Source organism: Dama dama, chromosome X (assembly GCF_033118175.1).
Source record: "Dama dama isolate Ldn47 chromosome X, ASM3311817v1, whole genome shotgun sequence".
NCBI lineage: Eukaryota > Metazoa > Chordata > Mammalia > Artiodactyla > Cervidae > Dama > Dama dama.
This window is the reverse complement of record NC_083714.1, coordinates 140,704,555-140,720,709: the sequence shown is the minus strand read 5'-3', so window position 1 is coordinate 140,720,709 and position 16,155 is coordinate 140,704,555. Positions and strand designations below refer to the sequence as shown.

Here is a 16,155-nt window from a genome sequence, read left to right as displayed (position 1 = left end):
TCTTTTACATGTAGTTGTCCAGTGTTTCCAGAAACACTTATTGAAAAAAAAAACTGTGTTTTCTATATATACTCTCACCTCTTTTGTCAAAGGTTATCCATAGGTTTGTGGGTTTATTTCTGGGCTTTCCATCCTATTCTATTGATCTGTTTTTGTGCCAGTACCATACTGTTTTGATTACTATAACTATGTAGTATAGTCTGAAATCAGGGAGCCTGATTCCTCCAGCTCCATTTCTCTTACCCAGCATTGCTTTAGTTATTTGGGGTATTTTGTGTTTCCATACAAATTCAATTTTTTGTTGTTGTTGTTCTTGGACTCCTTTTCTTGGTGGAGGATATCAGAGATGGTATCTTTTCTTAGGTCTATGGATTATACCACACATAGCCCTAATAACAAGCTACTTCAGTCCTGTTTCTAAAAAATTACAGTGGAAAATGAAGAGCATTCTGAAGCCTTAAAAACACTAAGAGTTTAAGTTCATGGAAACTTATGTAGAAGCTTGTGAAGTCATCATCAGGTTGTACTGAAGTACAAGTCTAGAAATTAATTAAGGGAAAATAGCATCACAGTGGTTATGGCTTCTATTTCATGTAAACAGGACTTAGAAGTTCTTGCAGCGAGTGGGTTGGCACCCAGGATATTACTGACTTGTGGTTCACCTCTTTGGGCACAGAACTGTAATAGACAATGAAATATGAAGTCTAATTCAGTTTAGTTCAAGTTATATCGTATCCTTGGAAGAGAAAGAATTCAGGGTATTATGTTTTGCTCACTTCTACCATCTTCTTGCTTGTTTACAGAAACCCTTTATGCCTCTGTGTGAACTTTCCAAAGCATTCCACAGTGCTATTTGGTGATAAGTTCTCTTTGGTTGTTTTTGTATCAGAGCTCATGAAAAATGGGGATTGGCAGTGTTCCCCTATCACAGTCCAAAACCTAAAACGAGCAGTTAAATTCTACATGTCCATGCTTCTCTCCCCCTCATCTTCCACTTCAGACTTTGAGTAGGAATATACTCTGCTTCTCCCTGTAATTTCTCCCCAGGCTGACTATCTTCCTTGTGGGACAGGGGTCACTATGCTCTAGCTCGGGGCCCAAACCCTACCCACTGTCTGTGTTTTTATGGCCTGTGAGATGAGAAGGGTTTGTACTTTTTGGAATGATTTTAAGAAATCAGAAGGTGAATATTCTGGGTAACAAAGAGTCAGACACAACTGAGCGACTGAACTGAACTGAATATTTCATGGCATATGAAAATTATATCAAATTCCAATCTGTGTCCACAAACTTTATATTGTAACCTAGCAGGCACAATCACTTACATGTTGTCTAAGGCTGCTTTCAAGCTAGAAGGCAGAGTTGAGTAGTTGTGACAGAGACGGTGTCCCCACAAAGCCAAAAACATTGACTAACTGAACTGTTACAGAAAAAGTTTACTGACCCCTGTTATAGAAGTTTTATTAGATCCTGAAGGTTTGCTGTGAGCCACTAACATGGCCCAAGAGAGATCAGTGGTTCAAAGTTGGAGCAACTGATCCCCATCTACAGTGACTCATTACTGTGGCCCCAATAACTCTCATTTCAGGCTCTCTCTGGTCACTAAAATATCATGTTCTTCTCCGCTGGGAAAGATGCTGAAAGGGGATGCACAGAGGGCTGCATGTAAGAGAGAAAAGAAGGATGTAGTGAGCTAATGTTCTTAGCAATATGGTCTAGACGATGCTTCTCAAACTGTAACATGCATTTCTATTATCCAGAGATCTTGTCAAAATGCAGAGTCTGATTCAGGAGGCCTGAGGTGGGGCTTGAGATTCTGCATTTCTCTCCAGCTTCCAAGTGATGCTGGTGCTCTTGGTCCACCCCACACTCTGAGTGGTCAGGACCTTCTCTACCCCTGCCTGTCCCACTGACCTGGTCCCATTTTCATCTTTGAATTTCTGGAATACCCATAAATATGTTCCTAGGTGGTGATGGATGGCTCATATATTAGATATTATTATTTCATCTTCTTACCTCATGCTTTATATATCTTATCAGAAATAGTGTTTTCTAGAACTGGGGTAATAAGTCTCTCCTCCATTAACTGAATCATGAAATGAGCTAAGTTTGCCTTCAGTCCCTGATCTTCTTGTCTTTTCTGATCCCCTATTTTCTTAGGGGCCCCAGGCAGAAATCTCTTAAGGCTTCCTACTCTCTTTTTATTCCTGGCATGGATCCTCCATTCTAGTTTCTTCCATCACTCTTGGGCCTCCACGAGGCCCTTCTGTGCTCCCATGTGATGAACAGAGTCCTAAAGAACATTGGGGAGCAAGCACACCAGCTCCCTCATTTGGCTGGCAAGCACAGTAGAGAATTGGGGTGAGGATCCCAGGGTAACCAAGCAGAGACCAGGAAGCTAAGGCCGCCAACTTTCAGCTCTCCAACTTTACTCCCTCAGCCCTCTTCTTCTATCCCAGAAGAGTCCGTCAAGATGGCCTAAAACGTTGCCAACAGTGAAATGGTCTCTGAACATCAGGGTACGGATATGTCACACTCCCCAGTAATGTACTTGTGATGAAGCAGAATGTTTCTGAAGTGATTCTAATGGTCATGACTGTAGATTTCATGATGGGCTATCTGGGGACAATAGCTTTGAAGCTCTGGGCCTTTTTCCACCTCTGCATCTTCACTGAGAGGGATTGCTTACCTGGCTTCTTATGTTAGAATGAGAAATTGTGGTAAAATTCACAAAAAATTAAAAAGTGAGCAATTCAGTGGCATTTACTACATCCACAGTGTTGTGCAACCATCACATCTGTCTAGTTCCAGAATGTTTCATCACCCCCAAGGGTAACCTCATAGACACGCGCATTTACATTCCACTCCTCCATACTCCCAGCCCCTCGCAACCAGCAGTCAGTTTACTGTCTCTGTGGATTCGCCTGTTCTGGACATTTCATGTAAATAGAATCATACAATACATGGCCTTTTATGACTGCCATTTTGAGGTTCATCCAAGTTGTACCATATATCAGTTCTTCATTCCTTTTCATGGTGGGATAATATTCCATTGCATAAACCACATGCATATTCCATATGCATATTCCATATTCCATATGCATAAACCACAAATTCTTTCTCCTTTCAACCACTGATGGACGTTGGGGTTGTCTTTACCTTTTCACTATTGTGAACAGTGCTGCTGTGAGCACTGCTGTTTAAGTATCCGTTTGAACCCCTGTTTTCAGTTTTTCTGGGTCATATGCTTCGGTGTGGAATTGCTGGGTCATATGGTAATTCTGTGTTTAACTTCTTGAGACTCTGATTTCATTTGAGCAGTTTTACGATTCTCCCATTCTGTCCCACTATTTCACAATAAGGACAAATGAAATAATCAAGCAACGGAGAAATATCTCACTATTTATCTCTACCTGTCCTTCACCAAATGCCTTTAGCCAAATGAATATATTTCATTTTATATCCTTTATTTTCCCAGTCCACAGCTTAACGTAGGAGTTTCTGAAGGGCCAGAGATTTGTCCCAAGTCAGCAAGCAGGGAAGTGGATGAGGGAACACATAAATCCTGTATAACCATCAAATTGCCTGTGAATAGTTCAGAATCGAGGTGGGTTTCTTGGGCATGGGACGTGTTTTGTCATGCAGGGCTTTGCATGCAGAAGGACCCCACACTTGGTTTATTCATGGGCTCTGTCTCTGCCTTGACAATCTTGATAATTTTTGAACAAGGAACCCTAAATTTTCATTTTGGTACTGGACCCCATAGATTATTTAGGTGGCCCTATAAAGGACTGCAAATCTCTCAGGTGGTTGCCAGAGAAGCAGGGGATGGGAGGAGGGGAGAAATAGATGAGGGAGATTAAGAGCTACAAACTTCCAGTTACAAATTGAATGAGTCACGGGATTAAGCTTACAGCATGGGGAATATAGCCAATTACATTGTAATAGAAATGGCAACCCACTCCAGTATTCTTGTCTGGAGAATTCCATGGACAGAGGAGCCCAGCAGGCTTTAGTCCATGGGGTCGCAGAGTCAGACACGACTGAGCAACTATCACTCACTCACTAATATTTTGTATGGTGACTGATGGTAACTTGACTTATGGTGATTTTTTGGAATGTATATAAATACTGAAACCCTATGTTATGCACCTGGAACATAGTGTTGTGGGTCAGTTAAATTTCAACTAAAAAAAAAAAATGTAGACACTGGAAAGAAATGCATCAGAATACTAATGGTGATTATCTCTGGGGGTGTGGAGATTGTGGGTGATTGTTATTTTTTACATGACACTTTTATGTCTTTCTAGTTGTCTGCCATGAACACATATTGCTTCTGAAATTAGAAAGAAAACAGTTGTTGTTTAGTCGCTAAGTCGTGTCTGACTCTGCAACCCCATGGACTGCAGCACGCCAAGAAAATGTCATTTAAAAAAAAAAAGAATTGATAGTTTCTGCTTCCCTGGTAGCTCAGACGGTAAAGCATCTGCCTACAATGCGGGAGACCTGGGTTTGATCCCTGGGTTGGGAAGATCCCCTGGAGAAGGAAATGGCAACCCACTCCAGTATTCTTGCCTGGAAAATCCCATGGACTGAGGATCCTGGTAGGCTACAGTCCATGGGGTCGCAAAGAGTCGGATACTTACTGAGCGACTTCACTTCACTTCATGTTATATAAATCCTACACCCTAAACAACAAATTCTAACATCTTAAGCAAATTCTAAAATGGGAATAAAAAAGATATGACTGTCACTCCAGGTGGAGGCATTCCAAACGTGGGTGGGTACTAAGTAGAATGGTGATAAAATAGCTCAATGATATTTAAAAACACAGACAACAGACGAAAGCCAGACAGTTTCCACAAATGAATTTGCTGCGTCAACTGTTGGCCTGAGAAACAAACTCAAAAAAACCTTTGCAGGAACCTGAGCCCAAAAAAGGACAAACAGAGAACACATTCCCTCTGTTGTGTTAGTCACTCAGTCGTGTTGGACTCTTTGCAACCTCACGGACTGTAGCCCACCAGGCTCCTCTGTCCATGGGATGCTCCAGGCAAGAATACTGGAGTGGGTTGCTACTTCCTCCTCCAGCAGATCTTCCCCACCCAGGAATCAAGCCTGGATCTCCTGTATAGCAGGCAGATTCTTTACCATTTAAGCCACCAGGGATTCCCTCTGCTCTCCAGGAAAAGGTGGGGAGGTTTCTATTTTTATGCCTTCAAGAAGAACTGAGTAATGCCCCACGGTCTTGGAAGGGCCTGGTAAAGTTGAGAGCAGAATCCAGCCTCAAGAGATGAGCTTTATAGAAAACAGAATAGTTTGGCAATAGGCTGCTAAGCCTTTCCATTATGTTTTGGCTGCAGAAGTGATCAGCCTTCATGGGCTCAAAGAAAAATTAATGTGTGTCTGATAAGCCTAAACCTGCCCTGCCCTTTCCAGTAGAAGCAGAGAGAGGAGGGCCTGGTTTTTTCCCTAAGGGTAAACAGGTTTCAAATTCAGGAATCCCAACTGGCCAAAAAGCTGATAGGGCCTCCCTTATCTGCTCCATCTGCTGGCTCTCGACAACCTTTTGCAATTGCTCAATTATGATGTGTCAAAAGAAATCTTGCCAAGAGCACCCTTTCCCCAAGCTTTCCTTAGTTAAAACAGTCTGCACAAGACTAAGAGTGAAGAGCTGGCCGCCTCTGTATTTACTCCAAGTGGGTAAGGGAGGTTTCCTAGGAGGAAGATCTTCCAGGAGAATGGTTGGCTAAGTGGTTCTGTCCAGAGGCCTTCCAACAAACCAGATGAGCTGTGATGTAATTATGGAGTTCCGTGGTGTGTTTCAAGGAGAACTCATAAATGGTAGTTAGGCATCAGGCAGCCATTTGGGGTGAACCCTGTTTCAGGAGAATCCAAGCTGGATACCAAAAGCAGAAAGACTCACTTTTATAGGGAAAGATGAGTGGAGGGGAGTATTTGGTGATAGTAAAAAAAACAAATATATTTGCAGTTCTTATAATGAATTTTCTTATATATTTCCTATAACATCTGTCTATAGCCCTGATTTGCCTTTACAGTTCATTGCCTGAGGGTTTTTTTTTTTAAAGCTTAAGGTGGAAATAACAGGGGCAGGCTCACCTATAGTTCATAATTTTGTCGAGTTTCGTGAGAGGGAGATCCTGTAATACGTTTATCCTCCATTCTCTTAACCTCCCCGGCACAAGTTTGGGCTGTTTTCACACAATCTTTTGTCATTCAATTGCTAAGTCATGTCTGACTCTGCGACCCCGTGGACTGCAGCATGCCAGGCTTCCCTGTCCTTCACTATCTCCCAGAGTTAGCTAAACCTCATGTCCATTGAGTCAGTGATGCCATCTAAGACTGCAGCACAAAAGGCTCATCCTGTATCTTTGCATGAGTAATCCACTCCTCAGGTTTTTCAAATGGTATTGATTTGGATCTGCCTGAAATTGCTTGAATTTGATTCTGTTGGAAGGTAAAGTGACACTAGAATAACTTTTCTACTTCTCTTTCTCCCTCCTGGAGGGCATGTATCTCATTATATTGACTGTTGTGTTCACAGGGTCCTGTACAAAGCTTAGCATACAGTAAGTGCTTAATAAATGTTTCTTGACTTACCATTGGATTAAGTAAGCAGACAGAGACCCTTTCAAGATCTTTCATTGCCCAGTAACTATAGCATCGTGGTTCAGAGCAGAGATTATAGAACCAATTTACTTGGTCTTGTGTCCTAATTCTGTCTTCTACTTGTGACTCTGGTGAAGTTTCTTAACTTTCTTGTGCCTCAGTTTCACTATCTTTAAACTGGGTATACTAATAAGATCTATCTTGCAAAGCTATGGGGATTAAATGAGTTAAAACTGACAACAATGCCTGGAAAATTGTAGGCACTCAACTGTTGTTAGCTCCATTATTTACCAAAATGTCCTGATGGCTCACTTCCAATGTTCTCCAGCTTTATTCTGTCCCCACTGTTTCCCAACCAAGTAATCTTTCAGTGAAATACTTTCCCATAATAAATCATGATGTATGCCCTCATCTCTCTTGAGATGTCTGCATTTTGTAGGCGCCAGTGTCTCCAGATATACCCTTGATGAGGTGTGTGTGCTAAGTCACTTCAGGCGTGTCTAATTCAGTGTGACCATATGGACCGCAGCCCTCCAGGCTCCTCTGTCCATGGGATTCTCCAGGCAAGAATACTGCAGTGGGTTGCCATACCCTCCTCTGAGGGAATCTTCCAAACCCAGGGATTAAACCTGTGTCTCTTCTGTCTCCTGCATTAGCAGGCAGGTTCTTTACCAGTGCTTAATAAATATCCAACTGGCAAAAAAGGGAAGGGGAAGATGGTCTTTAGCAGCCATTTGAAGCTCCTACAAGGAGCTTATATTTAAGGATTTATATTTAATACATTTTGATGAATCCTTTTCCATTATCCAACCTAAGAAGGATTTGCTTATGCATGGCTTTGCTTGAATGGCTTTGGTTGATAGCCTGTATTTTCCATTAATTCTGAATTTTAAGATGGGAACCAAGTCAGAAGAGTGAGCTCAAGCTCTTTGACAATACATTTCCTCACATCCCCACCACTTCCGAAAATGTCTGCACATGTTTCTTGTGGGAAGTCTGAGAAATTATAAATATGCCAAGTGCATCTTGACCCATTCTTCCAAGCATATCTCTTAGGCTGCTGGGAATGTCTAACTCTGAATTGTACTTGACGTTCAGGGGAGAAGGACCTGGCAGTGAGGACCTGGCAGTGAGCTGACATCTACCAATGCAACCCAGATCTGGAAGCTGGCGGAGGAGAGGCCAAGACCCGGGTGGTGAGTGTTTGTGGCTGAAACTTCTTATTGGTTTTTGAAACAGAAATTTATTGGTTTGTGCACCCTGCCAGCAGTGGTCACCCCTGAACTCCATCCACCAACACCAGCTCATCTCCGTGGTTTACCATTTACTTCTTTCTTCACATGTTATCAGACTCCACAAACAGCGATCAGGTAGCACTAAATGAGGGCAGGAAAGGAGAAGAAGCAGTATGTACAAAATGGTCCACATTGTGGAAGAAAAAAGCAAATCCTTCTGGGGTGTCAACTGGAGGAAAAGACACTAAAAATTAGCGGATACTACAATGGGGGTTTAATGTGTAGCTGATTTTTATTTTCTTCGTTATACACATCTGTATTTTCTTTAAATATCTGTAAAATACTTCTACTCGAATCACATAAAAAGGAATTAAGTTCTATTTAGAAAGCTCTCCATGTGATTGATATGGGAGAACTGGTTTGTCTAGTACCCCTTGGAGCCAGTTTCCAGCCACACATCCCAGGCGGTATCTGGGTGGGAGGAACCCCATCACCTCTCAGTCAGGCATGCTCACAAGGACTTGTTGGGCATCTGGATGTCAAACTCCACTCCTAAGAGTTCTGCCCCTGTACTTGCTGGTAATTTCCTGAGAATGCATCCCCAGCCCTCCCCTGTCACCTTCCTCAAGAGATGGAGGCTGAGCTGCATCTGAAGCTTGGAGCAGAACCTCCCAGGAAGGAAGCTGTGTGCTTCAAGCTCCCCCATTCTGCCCAATTGCCAGGGTCCTAGGGAAGCCCAGAGGGTCAGACTCACCCCCGTGGTCCAGGGGTGCCAGTCAGAGTCTGCCTTCTGCAAATGATTGTGCTTTGCTGGTTAATTTTAGCTTGGTAGGTCAATAAAGGGGGGGGGGGGGGCATCCATGTGGTCATGAACCACCATGATTTCCTTTCTTCAAGAAAAGAGAGATGGTTATGATTTCACAAAAGCTACTTCTTGGGATGGAAGGTTAGGCTTGCTGCAGACATTTTGCTTTCTTGTGAACTTGTCTCTTTTTCTTTTACTTTGGGGAAAGGTATTTGGTGGATAACAGTGCAGCTTATTTTTGAAGCTCCAATGTGGAAGATAAGAGTTAAAATGTCAATATCCATACTCCACTCAATATCCAACTCCAGGTTGAGGATCCATAGAACCTGTGAGTCAGAGACAGAGCCATTTGAACAAATGCTAAGATTTACCAAAATATGACCTTCAAGGGATTATTATTATTACCTGTATAACCAAAACAAAATCCCTATCTAGGGAGAGGGATTCCATTTACTCCATAGATTTCTGACCTGGCCTAAGAGTTCCTCCCATCAGCTCCAATGCAATTTGCCATTATTTCTTGTCTAGCCTTCTGTCCTACAACCTCCAAGATCTCTCTTGGACTAAAGTAACTATATATGTGTCTTATCTTCCCTGTTCAACTAGAGCTCATCAGGGGCAAGGGTCAGGCCTGCTATATTTTCAGAAAGTCTACACCGCCTGTCTCACCTACTGGCACACTCTCGTAGCTCCATTCCTTATCAGCAAACACATGAATTGTAAATCTATCCATTGGCCACTGTTTCATTCATTCAATCGGTCACTCAATATATATTTTTTTGAGCACAGCTATAAGCCAGCCATGTTCAAGGTGCTGGGGACACAAACTGAAAGTGATCAGATTTAAATCTGACCCTTTGGAAACTCCTATTCTATTGGGTTTGACCGATTACTGCGCACATGTTGAATTTCTCCTAGTTGTTGATCCTTGGGGGTTCATCTGAAAGGAGGAGGATACTTTTTGGTGGCTTTTCCTTTCTCTAAGAATGTCCTCAGGATCAAGAAATAGAGAAAGTCTTAAAGAAGACAAGTAACTTCAGTTTTGGCCCAGAACCTCAAGAGGCTAAAGGCAACGCCCGGACAGATCCCTCTCTCATGGAGGAATTGGTGTGATGTGGAGGGGATGGAACAAAAGGCGGTGGCTGGCTTGTGTAAGAACAACTTCAATCATCTCTCTCCTTCCCCTCGTGGTCCTCAAGTCAAGAATTTGGGAACCCTTTGACTCAGAGAAAATGAGAAGCTAGAATGAGGGGGATGGTAGACAGCCACTGCAAAGGTGTCAAGAAGCCTAAAAAGGATGTAGGATGAGGAAGCCAGCCACAGGACCTGGGGCTGGAGTTGGGAGCAAAGAGAGGAGATGACCCAGGAGGAGAGGGGTGATGTGCTGGCCTTGCTACGGGATGTGTGATGGAGCCCTGGGCTCTTTTGTTTAGATATTAAAGGCCAGCCTGGGCCTAGAAGACTGTGCTGCATGGCGAGTTCAGATTGCTCTGTAGTTGTGACCTTCTCTTCCAGTGGGAAGAGCAGTTCGTTGGCAGATTTTTAGAGAATTCCCAACAGGTTTATTGGGCTGGTCTTTGTGTTGCCACACTTCCCGCAAATCCAAGAACTTTAAAAGATCCCTGGAAATATGAGGGTCTCATTTAAAAGCCATTCACTCATACTTGGAAACAAACTTTCCCGAAATGAAAAGTAGACAGTATACAAATTGGAGTTGACGTCATGTAACCCTCTGAACCAATCCCCGTAATTTTGTGAAACTGTTTGCAGGATACATTATTTGCAGTGGCCTCATGGGTCTCATCAACCCACTATTTTCCAATGAGATCTAGAACTAACCCCAGGAAAAGGCATAAAGGCTTTTTAAGCACATGGTTTTGACATGTTCCTTGCCTACCAAGAAGAAAGTGTTATCCACAGAGAAATGCTGCTTCAGTGAGAAGCTGATTTATCAGCAATCTATTTGCGCCCACTGCTTTGTGCACATAAAAAACGAGTGACACTGATTAAAAGTCCCAGCAGTGGGAGCAAGCGAAGGGTGGATCCCGCTGCTCTCCCTTCCAGCCTCTACCCAACCCCTCCATCCCCACCCGCACAAGAGCAACTAAACCCAAAGGAAGCCCAGTTTTCACTGAAGTGACAGATTCACTTTCATCAGAGCAAACTCACTTTCCTCAAAAGACACACACCCCTGCACAGCGCTAGCTCTGAGTTTAAACTTTGGGAAGGCAGATGCCAAAAGTTGCACCTTGGTTTGAGAGAGCCCCAAGTGGCAAATTTCCTGTCCTCTGTGTCTGCCAAGAGTGAAGATGCAGAAGAAGCTTGGAACCCCCAGATTGCCTTCCCCAAAATGTAAACTTCTGTGAAAGAGGTCGCTGTCTTCACAAGGACCACAGCAGGTCACCAACCATAGCAGCAACCAGGTGGGTCAGCCACGTGCCCGTCCATCTTCCATGTTTGGTTTAGCCTCTACACCCCTTGGGCTTAACCTCTTCTCTTTGGAGGGTGAAACACAAATTGGATAATGGAGAACAGTAAGCATCAGAGGATTTCATAAGCTTTTCATGCACTGGCTCTCCTAAAAGCTGACTGGAAGACCGGAGAAGCTTGTCCTGTTACTACCCTTTAGCTCCTTACCTTGGTGCTCTATTTTGCTCCCTTAAAGCTTTTAATGGCCCCAGATAAATTAGAGCTTTTACATCTCTGCCACTTATTTGCAATCAGAGTCCTCTGCCTCCTAATCTAGGACTGAACGTGTCTAATGGCTCATTTAGTGGTGATTACTCTCTGCCACACTTTCTCCCCGGCAGAGAGCTTTTCTGCACTGACGAGTTCCCAGTCCAGCTCAGCTTGCAATCAGGTTTTCCAAAAGTTGCCATTGATCTCCTTAAGGATAGAAAAGGGGAACGCCTTAGAGGTCAAGACAGAAAGCAGTCAATGGGGCATGCCAGAGCTAAAAACAGATGTCTAGGCCTTAGCAAACATAAAGCCAAAAAACAAAACCCAAGTCCCATGCTTCTCTATTTCTGCCCTGCAGGTTCTTTTTTTTTTTTTTTTTTAATTGAAGTATAGTTGATTTTTTCAGGTGTCAGTTCAGTTCAGTCGCTCAGTCGTGTCTGACTCTTTGCGACCCCATGGACTGTCCATCACCAACTCCCGGAGCTTACTCAAACTCGTGTCCATTTAGTCAGTGATGCCATCCAACCATCTCATCCTCTGTCATCCCCTTCTCCTCCCACCTTCAATCTTTCTCAGCATCAGGATCTTTTCTAAGGAGTCAGTTCTTCACATCAGGTGGCCAAAGTATTGGAGTTTCAGCTTCAGCATCAGTTCTTCCAATGAATATTCAGGACTGATCTCCTTTAGGATGGACTGGTTGGATCTCCTTGCTCCAAGGGACTCTTAAGAGTCTTCTCCAACATCACAGTTCAAAAGCATCAATTCTTCGGTGCTCAGCTTTCTTTATAATCCAACTCCCACATCCATACGTGACTCCTAGAAAAACCATAGCTTTGACTAGATGGACCTTTTTCAGGTATAACAAAGCTGTTATATGTGTGTGCATGTATGTGTATAAGTATACATATAATCACACACAAACATATATACACACACTTATATATTCTTTTCATATTATATTCTACTATATGTTATCACAAGATATTGAATATAGTTCCCTGTGCTATACAGCAGGTCCTCACTGATTATCTATTTTATACATAGTGGTATGTATATGTTCATCTCAAACTCCTGATTTATCCTCCTGCTAGCACCCTTTTCCCTTTGGTAAGCATAAATTTGTTTTCTGTGTCTGTGAATCTGTTTCTGTTGTGAAAATAAGTTCATCTGTATCTGCCTTTCAGATTCCATGTACGAGTGATAGATGGTATTTGTCTCTGTGTGTCTTACTTCACTTCAGTCTGACCATCTCTAGGGCCATCCATGTCTCTGAAAATCTCTGAGCTGCACATTCTGATCTGAGGTCAACCTGCCCGCCTTGGTCTCTCTGACTCAGCCCTGGAGTCCCTGTGAAGGCTGTTGGCACTTGTCCCTCCTGTCATACCTTTAAGCGCCTTGCACCATTTTCAATCTAGCACATTCCTCCTGGTTTTGCAACTGTTTGTCTACTCCACCATCTCATCTAACATCTAGCACCTTCTCCTCTGGTCTGTGGTTTCCGTGCGTGGTCCTAACTAGTGCCCAGTAAATGCCATCTACCCTTATTCCTATAGAACAGGGTTGGTCAACTTCAGTGCTAGTGACACGTGGGGCCAGTTCATCCTTTGTAGTGGGTACTGTCCCATGCGCTATAGGATGTTTAGTGGCAACCCTCACCTCTAACTCAGTAGATGCTGGTAGCAACCCCAGTTCCCAACCTCCCCAAGTGGTGGTGATCGAAACCATCCCTGGGCGGGGAGAGGGGGTGGTGAGATGGCCCTCCTTCCCCCGACGCTGAGAAACCCTGCCACAGAATAAGACTAAAAATGTGGGTGCGATGGTTTTGTCCACGTGGTCCTTAATCACATGGACTCTCCAAAGCTATCATGTGCATGCGTGTCTGCTAAGTCACTCAGTCACAACTGCCCTTTATTTTTTCTTAAAGATGAAAACACCAATATTTCACCAATGCAGCCTTTAGGTCCTCCCTTAAAAATACATTTTGTAATCATATTAAGGGTTTCCCTGGTGGCTCAGATAGTAAAATCTGCCTGCAATGCAGGAGACACGGGTTCAATCCTTGGATTGGGAGGATGCTCTGGAGGAGGGCATGGCAACCCACTCCAGTATTCTTGCCTAGAGAATCCCATGGACAGAGGAGTCTGGTGGGCTACAGTCCATGAAGTCACAAAGAGTCGGACACGACTGAGTGACTAACACTTTGATTTCACTTTCAACCATACTAAAGTCAAAGTTTGAGTGAACTCCGGGAGTCTGTGATGGACAGGGAGGCCTGGCGTGCTGCAATTCATGGGGTCGCAAAGAGTCGGACACGACTGAGCAACTGAACTGAACCGAAAGTCAAAGTAAAAAAAAAAAAAAAATCCCTGAGAGGTAACTTTACTCACAGGCTCTCTAGGGTAATAAGAGTAGGGAGTGAGGACCCACTGCTTCGGTTTGAAATTCAGTTCTACCAGATACAATCTGTGTGATCTTAGTAGCATCACTTAACCTACCTGTGCTTCCTCAGCTAAATAATAACCCAATTGATCTAAATCATAATCTAGAATTAATAGTGAAGTCGCTCAGTCATGTCTGACTCTTTGCAACCCCATGGACTGTAGCCTACCAGGATCCTCAGTCCATGGGATTTTCCAGGCAAGAATACTGGAGTGGGTTGCCATTTCCTTCTCCAGGGGATCTTCCCGACCCAGGGATCAAACCCAGGTCTCCCGCATTGTAGGCAGATGCTTTACCGTCTGAGCTACCCGGTACAATTACAAAATTAATAGTACCACTTACCAAAATAGGTTGTTGAAAGGGTTAATACTTGAGTTAATATTTGAAAAACTCTTAGAATAGTCCTCAGTGCAAAACAAGCAAGATATTAGCCCAAAGCCAAGAAGTAGGGGGATTTTTGCGAGGTTTCCAAATGACGTTTGTTTAGAACCATCTGGAAGTTTAAAGTTTCTGTTGCCAGAGGGAACAGAGTAGACCCTGAAAAATACATAGAATATCTTTATAGCTGAAACATTTTCAAGCTAAATTGTAAGGTTAGGGTCAGCTCTGTAAGTTTCTATGCTAAAGACTTTATCTTCCTTCAACTGTGACAACTAACTTTTGTAAGACTAAGACACAGTGTGTCTCAATGGATCACCCAGGGCATCTCCTGGTACTTTACATGAGCCCTGGTCATCGGGTTCACACTTACCTACTAGAAGCAAAGTCACGGACCCCAGCTGGCCACCATTTTTGATAACACATTCAGGTTGGTTTGGGTGCTCAGGGACCTTGCATCATTAATCTTCAGGGTACTTCTCTATTTAAAGTTTTCTTCCTTTTGCATAGATTCAAAAGCAGAAAGAGTGTAAAACATGTTAGGCCTTTGTTCTCACTGTGCAGTGGTTTTTTAAACTGTTCCCTGTGGTTATAATTTCATATTCCCACTGGTCAGTATTGTATTTTAGAGGTGGTGAAGTTCAGGGGTAAGACATAGCCTAGGGGCTCAAACTCCACTTCTGGGATGGAAGAAATGTACAACCCTGGGTGAAGCATTGAATTTTGCCATGGCTCAGCTTCTGTATCTATAAGGTGAAATTGACAAAACTCCTCTCATCAGACAGTTTTTGAACTGAAAGCTCCATCTTCAGAAGTCAGCACAGTGCAGAGCAGAACACATGGTTGAAGTCTGGAGATGTTGGCCATTAACAAGATCTTGTCACCGTAGAGTACTTCATACTCTTACAAGCAGGTTCAAGTTCATGATTTCACGGGAGTGAGAATATTCTTCAAAAATTGGGGGAAGGTGATTTTAGGCCCACTTGAGAGAGAAGGTGACTGAGGCCACAAGACAGTGAGGAATTTGTCCAAGGCCACCAGTGAACTGTGTTGTTGGAGAAGACTCTTGAGAGTCCCTTGGACAGCAAGGAGATCCAACCAGTCCATCCTAAAGGAAATCAGTCCTGAATATTCATTGGAAGGACTGATGCTGAAGCTACAACTCCAATACTTTGGCTGCCTGATGCAAAGAACTGACTCACTGGAAAAGATCCTGATGCTGGGAAAGATTGAAGGCGGGGGGAGAAGGGGGCGACAGAGGATGAGATGGTTGAATGGCATCACCAACTCAATGGACACGAGTTTGAGCAAGCTCCCGGAGTTGGTGATGGATAGGGAAGCCTGGCGTGCTGCAGTCCATGGTGTCTCAAAGAGTCAGACACGACTGAGCAACTGAACTGAACTGAACCAGTGAATTAGCACCATTTGAACCTGGAACTGTATCTCTGCTCCCCTGGTGACTATGATTAGTGCATCTCAAAAATTCCTGTATATTCAGATGATCTGGGAATCCCTTTCACATGCAGATCTGGGAGGGGAAGGGTTGAGATTCTGCATTTCCACAAAGCTACCAAAAGATTCTGATGCTGCTGGTCCATGGAACCCACCTGGAGGAGTGAAGGTCTATAACCACTTGCATCCTCCTCTGGCATTTCTGATGCCTTGATGCTCATTTTCATTTGAATTCAAGGAAAGAAAAAAAAAAGTGAAAAATACCCATTGACCTTCATGGTATCAGTACAAACAGGGAACTCTAAACTTTGCCACAGCTCACAATCAGTAATAAAATTCTGTACTCCGTTAGCTGTTCAGAAGTCCCACTGGGACCCACAAAAGTCCCTCCACTCCCTTCCCTTCATTTAACACCAGGCATCTCATTCCCAATGGGGCACTCCATCCAAAAGAACATTTCTCTTTCTTCTGAAAACTGATTGCTCCCTCTCTGCATATATTTGTTTTTCATTTACACAGATACTTCAGCTATTTTTG

At 43.4% G+C, this 16,155-nt stretch overlaps 1 long non-coding RNA gene across 1 annotated transcript in view; it reads left to right on the top strand.

Annotated features, from left to right (window-relative positions):
• Positions 1-7,819, top strand: part of LOC133052022 (uncharacterized) — a 49,092-nt gene extending 41,273 nt beyond the window's left edge. The window contains exon 3 of the long non-coding RNA XR_009691992.1: positions 7,729-7,819. This is a non-coding gene — a long non-coding RNA (uncharacterized LOC133052022). The remainder of the gene's footprint in view (positions 1-7,728) is intronic.
• Positions 7,820-16,155: the final 8,336 nt, after the last annotated feature.